Genomic DNA, 14,079 nt, shown 5'->3' on the forward strand with positions numbered 1-14,079 from the left:
CTTGTTGCATCTGCAAACTATGCAAGTAAATCTTCATAAGCCAAAGCCATCTAAACAAGGACGTGTGGAAGCCGCAGGTCTGAGGGTAGCTTGTGCTGCTTCTTCTTACAGGATGAAACTGGCCTAACACAGAATTTCTTGTCTTTTCTCCTAAACTTGCCCCTTCCCCCTCCTCACTTTTCTCTGTACTAATGGCCCTTCAAACCCCCCAGTCTTGGTGTTGTCTTTGGCTCTTCACTCCCCCCTCGTGTCCCACACCAAACCAGCTACCAGAATTTTTCCATGTTACCTTTGCAAAATGCACTACACCTGCCACCTCCTTCCCACCTACAACTAACCAACCAACCAACCAACTACCCTATATATGGCCTTATACAGGACCAAAAGTCCGAAGGCAGTTTGAAGTCACAGAGGAATAGATGAGGAGAGGGTGTGATCCTGGCAATGGGGAAAACTTGTGCCACTATCCACTGAATTAAGTGTAAATGGCTAATTCTGGCATTCAAGGCCTTCTAAAAGATTTCTTCATCCTGCTTTTCCACCTTTACTGACTATCCTTCACTTACCCTATGATCCAATCAAATTGGATGACTTACCACCCTGAGTCCTTCTGTTCTGGGCCTTGTTTAAATTCCCACAAGCAGCTGGGTAGCACAGTGTATAGAATGCTGGACATAGAGTCAGGAATACTTAAATTCAAATCCAGCCTCAGACATTTACTAGCTGGGTGACCCTGGCCAAGTGACTTAACCCTATTTGCCCCAGTTTCCTCATCTGTAAAATGAGCTGGAGAAGTAAATGACAAACCACTCCAGTGGTTTGGTTTTGTTTGTCCTTTGTTCTCGAAGAGGACCATGACACCAAGATGATATGACCCCAAATGAAGTCCCCTAGAGTCAGACACAACTGAAATGATGCAGCAACAATAATAAAGCCTAGAATGAGTATGCAACTTGTCTTCCTTCAGGACTTAAGTGACACTTGTTTCAATCAATCAATTCAACATTTACTAAACAAACACCTGTTGTGTATAACAAACTGCTCTAGCCCACTGTATCAGATAAGAGAAGAACACACATGGGTGCCATACTTTTCTGAGGACCTGTTGGGTTTCCCTTCTAGTTCTCAGTCCTCAGATTCTACATCTTACCTATATGGTATTCGGAGTCTATGATGCTGAGACCATGGCAGCCATGAAATAATGGAGAGAGAACCAAGGCCAAATAAGATTTGGGACTTCTGGGGTTGAGGTAAAAATAGGACATTCCAGGGCAAAAAGTCCCTTAGGCAATAATGGAAATATGGGACTGGAACAGTGGAGTTGGCTAGGTAGGATGATGGCTTAAACCTGGAGCCGACTTTTAGAATATATTAAGGTATCTGAGTTACACCAGGATAATCTGAATCCTCTTGGCTAATAGCTAATGTTTTTTTTTTTTAACAATAAATGTGAAACTGAATTTTCACAGAAATCTCTCCTAAGTCTGTATAACAAGTAGGCAAAGAAATCACATATTTGAACCTCTCTCTGACATAGTAGAGACAATTATTCAATGTTTAATTCCTTGCTCACTACTTTGAACATTCTAAATAGGACATAAAAACCAAAACAAAACAAAAAAATCTTGAATGAGTCATTTCCAGACAAAAATACATTATCATTTGATATTTTAGAAATAGCTACAGTTTACTTATCTAAATTGCATCTTTCTTAATTTTGCAATTAAATTCACCCTGAACCACTGTTCTTGGTCCCAGATCTGATAAAATCACCTGTGATCTTGGACAAGTCTTTTTCCTTCTTTGTGCCTCAGTTTCCTTTATGCAAAATGAGAGGGTTGGCCCAGGCACCCTGTAAAGTCCTTTCTGGCTCTAAATAGGATGGCCATTTCTCTTATCCCTTTACCAACATATCCAAAAGTTGTTCTGCATTCCTATCCATTGAGAGAAATGTATTACAGTGGAAAGAGTAATGAATTGTGAGTCAGAGACCTGAGTTTTATTTCTAGTACTATTATCTCTTCTTTTACCATTTTCCCAGTCTTTTCCACTCAAAGATAAATTCTGGGGCTCCATGCCAAAATTTCATAAAGAACCCACTGAGGTAGTAGTTAGATAAACAGCTGCTCATGATGGATGGCTCTGGGGGCATCTGTGGTGCTTTTTCCTTTATATCTGGTCACCAAATGTCAACGCTGGCTTTCCTTTCATCTGCAGAGCTCAGGAAAGGACTCTGCCCTTTCTTGTCATACGCCCACACCATGTGAGATGACTTTCTGAAGAAGATCCTTGTGTCCCTAATTTTGGATTAAACTTTATGTTAAAGGTCAAAACAGGCATCATCACCATTGAATTTCATTCTCTTTCTCATAGGGTACCTCAAGTTCTTACTTTCCTACATACATAAACAACTGAAAACAAACACATCCTGGTTCTTCTGCTCCAGCAGAGCAAGTACAAATCATGTTCTTCACATTATTAAAATATTCCTGGAGAAGCTACTGATCAAGACCAAAAAAAACAAGCAAGGAAAAGTCTGTCTTGACAACCCGCTCCACATTAAGAAAAGGCTGCAGGGAAGAAAGGAGACTTGAGGCATCTAGGGTCATGCTGTTCTGCAATCTCATGATTCAAGCATGGCTGGGGTTTTTAGGATGGCATTTAGGCCTTCTCTAGTTCAACCAACTCTTCCTCCCCATGAGTAAAGTGAGATCAAGAGGTTAGAGGCTCTTGCAAGTTCCCTCTGAGAGTACTGAGTGTGAATTTGAACCTAAGCAAGACTCAAATCCACCAAAGAAGGTCAGGGGAGGCTACAGATGTGGCTGCAAGTATGGCCAAGTGGAGTGAGGGTAACAGCACCAGTCTCCCTTGGGTACTTATGCCTTATGTGACCAGGGCATGGTCAGGCTTTTCAGGTTCCAGGTTCTCCATCAGTAAAATGAGGGAGCTGGACCAGATAGCTGATTAGGTCAGCTCTAGATCCTAGGACCCCAGGTTTAGGAAGCAAGCAAAAATAAACTATAATTTTAAAAGCTCTCCTGACTACTGACTTGAAAGAATGAGATGTGGCAAATATTTATAAATTAGAAGCTACAAGCTGAAATAATTAGAAAACAAACATTAATGGAGTGCCTTCCTGAAGGTGGAAAAAGGAAAAGATTTTTCTTGAAAAAAGAGTGTCACACAATTTTTTTCAATATCTGATTATAAAAGCAAATGAGACCTATCTGCTCATTTTGTCAGTAACGTTCTTCATCAGGGGAAAAAGATGTTGAAATGAGCTGCTGATTCCATTCATGTTGCTAACCAATTTCATCTAAACCACCTGAGCTAAACTTAGCTGTGTGAAAAGATCTTGGCAAGGATTCAACAAATATTTATTAAGCACCTACTGTATACAACGCCCTGTGCTAGGTCCTGGGGATTTGTGTTCTTCTACAAAAACACAACACTTCCTCACATTTCCAGTCTACTGAATGAGGTCCCTTGGTTGCATCCCAGAGAAAATCAGATGATGGTATTTTCTATTTGGTTGTCAGAGAAGACAGACACTAAAGGTGGAAGCAGTCTCAGTGGCCACTCTAGTTCAACCCACACATGAAAGGACACTGTAACATAGCCAAAAAATAAGTACCTATAAGGACACAAAAATTGGCAAAGCACAGACATGGCTCTCAAAGGACCCACGATCAGAAAAGATGTGTGTACGTGTGTGTGTGTGAGTGTCTGTGCGTGTGTCTGTGTATGTGACCATAAAAATCATACAAAATAAAATAAACGTAAAAGAGAGGTCAAGTGTTTTGAGAAATCTGAGAGGAGGTATCAGGGAAAGCTTCCTTGAAGGCTGGCATTCAAATTGGGCTTTAAAGGAAATGAGTGATTCTAAGGAGAGATGGGCATGGGGAGGGTGCAGTGACAGGTGAGAGGAAAAGTCTGGTACGGAGATGAGGGGAAGAAGGGCACTCCAGGCATGGGGGAAGTGGGTTAAGCAAAGGTGTAGATGACAGAGTGCAAGATGAGAATCAAGTCATCAGTCAACAAGCACTATGAGAATGGGGGACAGAGAATATGAGAAAGGGAAGAGGTAGAAGAAAGGCTGGAAAGGAATGTTGGAGCCACACTGTGAAGGCCTTGAAGTCCAGGCTTGGAAGCTTAGACTTTCTCTGGAAGGCAGCAGTAAAAAGCCAGCTAGGGTGGCAAGCAGGCAATACAGAAGATAATCACACATCTGATCTAGCTGAGAAAGGTTTTCAGCAGAGCAGGGCCTCTTGTGGACCCCAGAGAAGCGAGGCAGACAAGTACTGATAGCCCAGAGCTCTGCCAGGTGGTCTGCAGACTGGTTCAAAATGCAAGAGGACAGAGTACTAGGGTTTGAGGAAGGCTTCTTGCCTCCAAGGGAAAAGACAAAGGAGAAGCAGGATATTCTTTACTCTGAATACCTTGAATACTAGAAGTGCATCACTGCCTGCTTGGGAGGAAGTAGACAGAGTTACCTTAGGACTGCCAACAACCTCTGGGAGTCTGGATAAAGCACAAAACAGCTGTATCCCACTTTCTCTGGATGGGCTTAAGAGAAGCCACATGGAGGGATCAGGAGAAAAGAGGAAGGAAAATAAAAATATGAAGGACTGTTTTTTTAAGGCCTGAATTCTATGGCTCTCTCCTCTTCAGAACTCAAAATATCCTCTACCCCAAATTCGTGGCTCCACAATGGTTCATGACAAAGTTCAAGTATGCACAGATCAAATATTTAAAAATGGTATTGTCAATTGAAGTTCCTTTTCTAAGTTCCTCTAGAAAAGGTTAATCATGGAACCTGAGATGCCAACAGGGCAACAGGTTAAACAGAGGTGTAAGACCTGGTGAATGGTTCAACCACGGGCAGGGCACCAGGATGGCCACTTGGAAAATAAGCTAAATTTGCTTTTTCTCTCAGGAAGAAACACAATCATGCCTTAAATTTAGCATTCTTACTGTAGGAATCTTTCATTGACAGGACACCCTAAAGTTATTCATGTGAAATAGTTGGACTCAAGTCAAATAGTTTACTGATGTTAGTTCAGAAGACTTCAGTCTGTAGAAGTGCACAGAAAGAAGGATGTTTACACCTAGAGCTAAAGCAAGCAAAACCACCCCAAAAGGTGAGGAAATTGTAAAAATCTGAAATCCTGGTATTAAAGACAGCATTGCACAAGGACTAAGTAAAGCAACAATAATCTTTAAGCCCTGATTTAAGGGGCTATTTTCAGCACATAGACCAAACACAAAAAAAAAAAGCCTTTTCTAAATACTATGTGCTCTTTCTAATCACACATAAAAAAAAAAAAGCAAAACATGAAGGCAAAATACCCCTTCCTCATTCAGCAAAACTCTGAACCATTTTTGCTAAGTCCCAAACTCTAACAGGAACTCAACAATGGTAATTCCATTCGAGTTGCAATATATTCACACGATCTGGGCATGTTTGAAGAAGTAAAAATAACCCCAGACAACTATGGAATGGCTAAATCATTGTTTTTGGCATCCCCACAGCCTGGCCAGAGCATTCAATACATTCTAGTCTTCTATTTTGAAATCTGAAGTTTCTAGAAATCAAAAGGCTTTGTCCATGCACTCTGATAGAGATGAAAAGAATTTGCTATGTAAATGCAGAGGGTCACCCTGGGGGAAATTCTTGAAAATTCCAAATAGGATCATTAAGCATTCCAAATTTTATAGAACAGTAGTCCACAAAAAGACAGGAATACTGAAGCCACATTCAGACCTTCCGAAACCAGGTGATTATACAATAAACACAGCATGAAACCTAGAAGAATCTGAATTATTAATTCAACAGGAATAAACCAGAAGGAGAAAATAAGATCTTGTTCTTTCAAAACATATATCCTGTCCAACGTAATTGGTATAGAAACTACAGTCTGTACCTTCTTACATAATACACTTATTTATAATAAACGTGTATCATAGATCAACAGTTCACAACTAATATCCCTGTCAATCATGTGGCTATTTGAGTCAACTTTTAAGTGAAAAATTTTACCTTTTTAAGCCAAGAGAAATGCAACTATACTGCTTTCCTACTTAATTTTTTAAAAAATTCTCTAACTTTTAGGCAAGTCTGACTTTGGCATTAAACGTCCACCAAAGAATTACATAGCCTTCTCTTGGAATATTTTGTTGTGTGGAAAAATACTCCTCACCTCTCATGCAATGATCAAAAACTGAACCATAAAGCCAGCCAGGTCACAATACGCATAAAACTTGTAAGGGAGAAGGCCCTTTCGGTAATTTTTGTGTTTTTCTTTTCAACTATCAGCACTGGAACTGAAACTGAAACTTGGCATCCACACCCAGTCATTCATGAACTGATTACTTTTTTGCTGATCAAGCTCAGTCAGATCCTGGCATAAAAAGAGAAAAAATAAAGCAGAAGAAATTGTCAAAAAGATGAGCAGGTGTGATGGACATCAGAGGTAAAAATGCCAACACTGATTTGGCTGCAGCTTCTTTCTGTTCACAGGATCTGGGCTGGAAGAAGAAACATCAAACACTTTGGTGAGCACCAAACAGTGCAGGCACCACCAGGCACACTGAGACCACCCACAAGTTATAGCAATGGTTCAATTGTAGATCATTAGATGAGGCTCATGATGCCCTCCAAATGCAACAAAAACATTGATAGAGAAGCCTATGAAATTCTTTGACTGATGTTTCTCATGCCAAAGTCAGATGTCTTAAGTTGGAATGAAAGTTTTTCCCCTCAGGGGCTCACATTTTACTAGGGAGAAAACAAAACCACATAAAGCCCCAAATATATATAAAACACAAACAAGGTAGTTTTTAGGGGCTATGATATGAGGAGAGTCAGCAAAGGTCTCATGTAGAGGATAGCCTTCAAGTTCAAAACCACAGGATTTCAAGAGGCAGAACTGTGAACAAAGTGCAGTGTCTTCCATCCCCAATTCAATTGTCTTTCCATCCCATCATGCTCATAAGCACAGGGTTTTAATAGGAATTTGGCACTATCTGTATCACTGAACAAATTTCACTGAATTTTTCAACATCAGCACCAAGCCAAGCCCAGAGTGGGAAAGCATGCTCGCCAATGCTGTTTACCACTGCCATGAGCATACAAAGCCCAAATAAAAGATGTATTCTTTAGAGACCATCAGGTTTTCCAGATACAATGATCACAACATCGTCTGTCCTCATGAACATCCCCAAGTCCCAAGACGCTACAGTCCTATCACACCAGCACTCCAAGGTGGGTCAGCATAGTAATCCACACAGGAAAAATCAAGTGGATGATGAAAACATATTGATGGCATGCCCTGGGACAAGAAGCCGATTCAGTTAGTTCATATCTATTCTATTCAGATTGACACTGAAGATGGAGAGTGAGCAACTAAGAGAACTGAACAGGAAGATAGTAAAGTGAATCACAGTGGGAAAATGTATACAAGCATTCAGTTACCTAAGCTACTTCACATCCTAGTGGTCATGATCAATGATGTGGAACTACAAACTAACACCATCGCAAGAGAATCCAAATTACCAGTAACTCAAAGGGAAAAGGTAAGTTGTTGGCAACAATGGCTTGAACAGAAGCAGCATGAATGAACTACCTACTATTTCTTACCACTAACACTCGCTGTGTTAGGCTCTGGGGATGCAGGAACTCCTACAAAGACATCAAGGATGAGTATGACAAATGAAAGAGGTCACTGAATTATGTAGTAAGAGGGTCAACATCTGGAAAGCCCTGGCTGGGGGGTTGGTGGCTGTCCTTCGTTCTTGAAGAAGATCAAAATGCCATCTTTACACTGGGGTCAAGGTACATTGTGTTCAACTGTGACTGATCAGACCACCATGGGCTCGGAAGGCTCTAGCACAAGTTGAGCACAAAAACTCCATAAGAAGATCTGGAGTGGAGATACATCTAAATTTGGGATCTCATGTTTCTTTTGAGCTACTGCAATTCTGCTTCATTCATACAATACAGCACCTTTTTTGATGTGGCCATGCTGATTGGTCCTTTGCCAGTGTCTCCCATGCCATGCAGTTGATTCCAAAGATAGAGCACTGGACATGAGCCAGGAAGTCTCCCTGAATTTGAATCCTTCCTCAGAAATCTACCAGCTGTGTGATCCTGAGCAAGTCATTTAACCTGTTACCTGCCAGACTTGTGAGGATCAAATGAGATATTTGTAAAGCATTTTGCAGTCCTCAGAGTGTTATATAAATGTTAGCTATTATTATTAAGTATTGCCTCATAGGGTTACTGTGAAGCTCAAGTGAGATGATACTTATTATTAATATTATAGAGTGGAAGAGACAGCCTGGGATTTATTCATTTAATGTTTGCTGAATGCACACACAGCACATAGCTGAGAGAAAACAGTTAAAGTGATATTTTAATGTGATAGATTTAATACTATATGATCTCTAAATTCCCCTTCCAGTTCTAAAATTCTGCCATCCTAAAACAGAAAAGCAAGCAGAGGGATTTTTCCAGGGCATGCTACTTCTTAGAAATACCCATTGGCCAAACCTAAACAAGATGGTGCTGCCTCAGAGGCCAAGTTCTTCCCAGAGCATTTGTCCAGAATATAATCACTAAAGAATCATAGGGAACAGAAATAAGAGCTAGCCTTGTCATCAGAAGTCAGCAAATCCAAACTCCCCTCCCTTCCTTGCCCCATTTTACAGAAAAGGAAAACAGTGCCCAGAGAAAGTAACTAAGGTAATGAAGGTAAGGACCTAATAAGATGGATACCTTACGTAGCAGGCATACACTGACTGTCTACAGAAGTAGAGAGACTGAAGTGTTGGAGTTCTGGGGCCCTTTTCATTAAAATGACTCTTCAATGAATTGAAACAGTTTTTTGACGGATCTCCCTATTGAGTGAATGTACTTATCTTTCACATCCAACACAGGAAAGTAAAGTTTGGTTATGTTTGACCATCATCACACCATTTTCCCATAGTTCATTCAGCTATAACGAAGATACCTAGATCCATACTGTTACTATAGCCTTACTGGGCATAGTTATCTCTTAATAGATTTAAGCAATCTTGCTGTCACCAGCTCCTCTGGGGGAATGAAACAATTAAATTCAAAAAAAAAAAATCAGATTTATATCCGATAGCCTTCTATTACCAAGTGTTCAATGAAACTCTTAAGGCCCTACTGGGGAAAAGCATACACATTCCCACAAAATTAACAAAGATACAAAACATTCCACTTGCTTGTCCTGTGTTACAAATTACAATTAGCAAACTGTACCATTGTGAACTGAAAGCAACAAAGTGCTTTCTATTGTCCCTAACTCACTCATAGAAAACAATGATTTCACAAGAGAGTAGCCCCATTCAGATGTATACCACCTCCTCACATACAGCAAAAAAAGCAAAGCCTCCATCAACTTTTTCCAATTGTCCGTAAATGACTCAGTGAGTTGGCAAGCAATTACAGAATCTCCACAAAGTTAGTATTAAAAATTGCCAGAAAGCTACATGTTTCAAACAAATCCTTTAAAAAAAGTTTCTCTGTATAGGTTTCTCCTTGGTTTTGTATTATGACTGTTTTATACTCATTTATGTAGTCTGAACACTTCAAAAGAACAAGAATAGACATTTCTCATCTCCACAGAAACAAAGTGGGCAAGGCCAGGCTAACTTAGGATCAATTTCTAGTTACTGAAACTGTCTCCAGAAGGTAGCATCATCATTCCCTGATCTGCAATTTCGGCCTCTGGACACCTCATGTACTTGTCCCCAAAACTGTTGATTTTTCCATTCATTAAGATTCTCTATGATCCATAACCAGTAAAGTCAATGTCCAATGGCATGGGCAAGTCATTCAGCTTGCAGTGAGTGCCTCTGTGCAATTCTCTAAAGTCTAAAAGCTGTAGATCAGCACTGGTACAAGGCAGTTTTTTCAATGAGAATTCCTTTTACCAATGAAATCATAGGTTCAAACAACTAACAACAAGAGTCCACGAGCAGATGAGGTGGGCCAAGCAGAAAGCACTGCTCCTGAAACATCCCCTGATGTCTCCTCTCCACCCCGATCTGGGTTCAAGGGTCTACTTTCCTGAACTTTAGACTCTGCATCTGTAAAAGGGGACAATAATGCAGTAACCACACAAGGAATATGGGACGATTTCTATAAAGGACTCTGCAAACCTTACAGAACCACAGTATAACTCTTAGTGTGGTGCTCAAATGGAAAAAAAAAGTTTTTGCAGTGCTTCCTGGACCCTAAGCTATGCGGAGAATGACTGAGTTTTGTTTGAATCATTCACATGGTCCCTGTTGGAGACAGTGATTCCACTCATCCATCACTGAGAACACTAACAACACTGCAGACACAGAAGGCATGAAGACAGATTTGGCAGAGGCTTGGGCCAAGAGAGGCATGGGGGGGAGGAGTTTTTCCATTGTTTCTAACAACTGACATTAGCTTTTCCAGGTATTATTTGTGTTTCTCTTCACAAAATTAAAGCACTGAAGAGGTACTGGCTGAAGTTCAGAACAGGATGAGGGATGAGAATAGCAACAAGTCAGGAGACTAGCGCTCTATTGTGGCCTCTACAACCAGCTGCCTAGGCAGAAGTCACCTGGAATCCGGAGCTCTGATTTCCTCCTCCACAAAGAAGGTGGTGAATTAGAAATTTTTAAAGTGGCTTCCAGCTCTAGCCTTCATTCTACAATTCTAGCTACTGCCTACTTTTGAAATGCAGGATGTTTTATTTAATCATAGGAAACCAAAATTTCTGGAATATTTTGAAAATAACAGTATTAAGCAGCAAAGTTCTAATGATAAAAACAGATATACTTAGATGATACAATTAAGTTGACTACACAGAGGGGCAAAATGGCTGAATTATTTTTAACAACTCTGTGAAAAAGGCCAAATTAAGAAGTGTCCCAGGAGTCTGAGGAACTTTTCTGATCAGTTTCTGTTTCTAAGTTACCAAGTCTTTCTTTTAAAAGGCACTAAAGTCTTTCTTTAGCAAGGACTAAGAATGGATGTTTTCCATACATCTCCTCACTACTCCTAATTTCCACAAAAGAGCAACTGTCAGGAAGAGAGAGAGTTGACTTCTGTCATCAAATAATGTATAGCAGAGATGTCAAACATTCAGCTGGCCAAGTGCAGCCTGAACCAGACTAAAATGTCATTGGGATATAGTTACCACAATAAATAAAAATATAATACAGCATAGATAATGTATATTTGTGGTTTTCTAATTCACTATGCAGCAGTACAGATCCAATTCTTTTTTGAGTCTGGCATCATTCCTCTAAGCTCCTGTTCCATTTGAGCATGGGAATACTCTGTCACTGAGAGTCGCTATGGATTACCTCCTATTCACAAGTTGACAATCTGCTACAAATCCTATACAATGACATATGGTTTCAGTAACACTACACTGAAAATTGGCCTGGCTTGGATGGTTCTGTGTGAACTTGTGGATTCTGCAAATGTTCCAAGATAGCATTATGAGCACTAACTATTGTTCTAAGTACAGCAGGCTGAGAAGGTATGTGAGAGAGAGTTGGGCCTGTACTTCTTTCTCATCCACTGAAAGGTTCTTTTTAATTAAATTTCTGACTTGTTCACTTATCATCTGTATCTCTCAAAAAATTAAAGTGCTGGGCAAATTCTAATTATTTCAAGTTTCCTAGTATTTGGAATCAGATGAATGGGAGTTTGGGGGAAATGTCATCTGAGAAAAGCCATTATATTTGGAATAATAACAGCATCTTCTGTTTAGATGGCACTTAGAGGTTTAGAAAACCATTCTCTCACAACTACCTTGTGAGACTCAAAGTGGGGTGGGCCTCATCTGCCCAGTTTTGTAGTTAAGGAAACAGATCAAGAAGGAAGAAGCAGGGGGGCGGAGCCAAGATGGCGAAGTAGAAAGACGCACATACACATAGCTCCGAACACACAAACCACAGAACGGCTAGAGGGGACCAAGCCAGGGAGAATTCTGCACCCAGAGACCTCGGAGTATTGGAGCGAGGGAGATTCCTGCTCCGGAGAGACCTGCGGACCTCTCACGGGGGTCCTTCGCGCCACGGACTGGGCGCCGGGACGGGGAGCGGAGTAGATCCGAGAGGGCTACGGGGACGGGATCTCCAGCGGCCATGCGGGTCCTCCCACCCACAGAGGGACCTGCAAACCTCTCGCAAAAGGTCCATTGCGCTGCAGACGTGGAGCCCAGCCCGGACCTATGCTTGCCATCAGGCAAAGACACAGAAATGGAGGATTCTGTGTCCCAGCCCACCCAATGGGCTCGGGCCATGGAAGAGCTCAAGAGGAATTTTGAAAATCAAGTTAGAGAGGTGGAGGAAAGACTGGGAAGGGAAATGAGAGGGATGAGGGAGAAGCATGAAAAGCAGATCAGCTCCCTGCTAAAGGAGAACCAAAAAAATCTTGAAGAAATTGGCACCTTGAGAACTAGCCTAACTCAGCTGGCAAGGGAGGTGCAAGGGGCCAATGAGGAGAAGAATGCTTTCAAAAGCAGAATTAACCAAATGGAAAAGGAGATTCAAAAGCTCACTGAAGAAAATAGATCTTTCAAAACTGGAATGGTATGGATGGACGCTAAGGACTTTTCGAGAAAGACAGATATCTCAGAACATACCGCGCAGATTCGAAAAATGGAAGATAATGTGAAATATCTTATTGGAAAAACAACTGACCTGGAAAATAGAATCAGGAGAGACAATGTAAAAATTCTGGGACTACCTGAAAACCATGATCAAAAGAAGAGCCCAGACATCATCTTCCATGAAATTATCAAGGAAAACTGCCCTGAGATTCTAGAACGAGAAGGCAAAATAAATATTCAAGGAATCCGCAGAACACCGCATGAAAGAGATCCAAAAAGAGAAACTCCTAGGAGCATTGTGGCCAAATTCCAGAATTCCCAGGTGAAAGAGAAAATATTGCAAGCAGCTAGAAAGAAACAATTCAAGTATTGTGGAAATACAATCAGGATAGCACAAGATCTGGCACCCTCTACATTGAGGGATAGAAGGGAATGGAATAGGATATTCCAGAAGTCAAAGGAACTAGGACTGAAGCCAAGAATCACCTACCCAGCAAAACTGAGTATAATACTTCAGGAGAAAAAATGGTCTTTCAATGAAATAGAAGACTTTCAAATTTTCCTGATGAAAAGACCAGAGCTGGAAAGAAAATTTGACTTTCTAACACAAGAATGAAGAGAACCATGAAAAGGCAAACAGCAAAGAGAAATCATAAGGGACTTACTAAAGTTGAACTGTTTACATTCCTACATGGAAAGACAATATTTATAACTCTTGAAACATTTCAGTATCTGGGCACTGGGTGGGAGTACACACACACACACATGCACACACGCACACATACATAGAGACAGAGTGCACAGAGTGAATTGAAGAGGATGGGATCATATATTAAAAAAAAATGAAATCAAGCAGTGAGAGAGAAATATTGGGAGGAGAAAGGGAGAAATGGAATGGGGCAAATTATCTCTCATAAAAGAGGCAAGCAAAAGACTTATTAGTGGTGGGATAAAGAGGGGAGGCAAGAGAAAAACATGAGGTCTACTCTCATCACATTCCACTAAAGGAAAGAATATAATGCACACTCATTTTGATAGGAAAACCTATCTCATAATACAGGAGAGTGGGGGACAGGGGCACAAGCAGGGTGGGGGGGAGGATGGAGGGGAGGGCATGGGGAGGAGAATGCAATACGAGGTCGACACTCATGGGGAGGGAAAGGACCATAAGAAAATAGAAGTAAAGAGGGACAGGATAGGATGGAGGGAAATATAATTAGTCCTATACAACACAACTAGTATGGAAATCATTTGCAAAACTAAACAGATATGGCCTATATTGAATTGCCTGTCTCTCAAGGGGAAGGAGTGGAGAGGGAGGGAGCTAAGGAGGTTAGAACTCAAAGTGTTAGGACCAAATGTAACGTTCTTACCACTGGATAACAAGAAATACAGGTTAAGGGGTCAAGAAAGCTATCTGGTCCTACAGGACAAAAGAGAAGACGGAGACAAG

General features: G+C 40.9%; 1 protein-coding gene across 30 annotated transcripts in view; it reads right to left on the reverse strand.

The window, feature by feature from the left end:
• The window catches only part of PEAK1 (pseudopodium enriched atypical kinase 1), a 297,886-nt gene that overhangs the window by 266,218 nt on the left and 17,589 nt on the right, over positions 1-14,079 (reverse strand). Inside the window, exon 1 of one of the 30 annotated variants that reach the window (XM_072628668.1) lies at positions 1-14,079. This exon is cut by the window's right edge and continues 16,602 nt beyond it. The exons of the other annotated variants lie outside the window; for them this stretch is intronic. The gene's annotated coding sequence lies outside the window, so the exon portion shown is untranslated. 30 annotated transcript variants of the gene reach the window in all.

The sequence above is a fragment of the Notamacropus eugenii genome, chromosome 1 (genome assembly GCF_028372415.1).
Source record: "Notamacropus eugenii isolate mMacEug1 chromosome 1, mMacEug1.pri_v2, whole genome shotgun sequence".
Lineage (NCBI taxonomy): Eukaryota > Metazoa > Chordata > Mammalia > Diprotodontia > Macropodidae > Notamacropus > Notamacropus eugenii.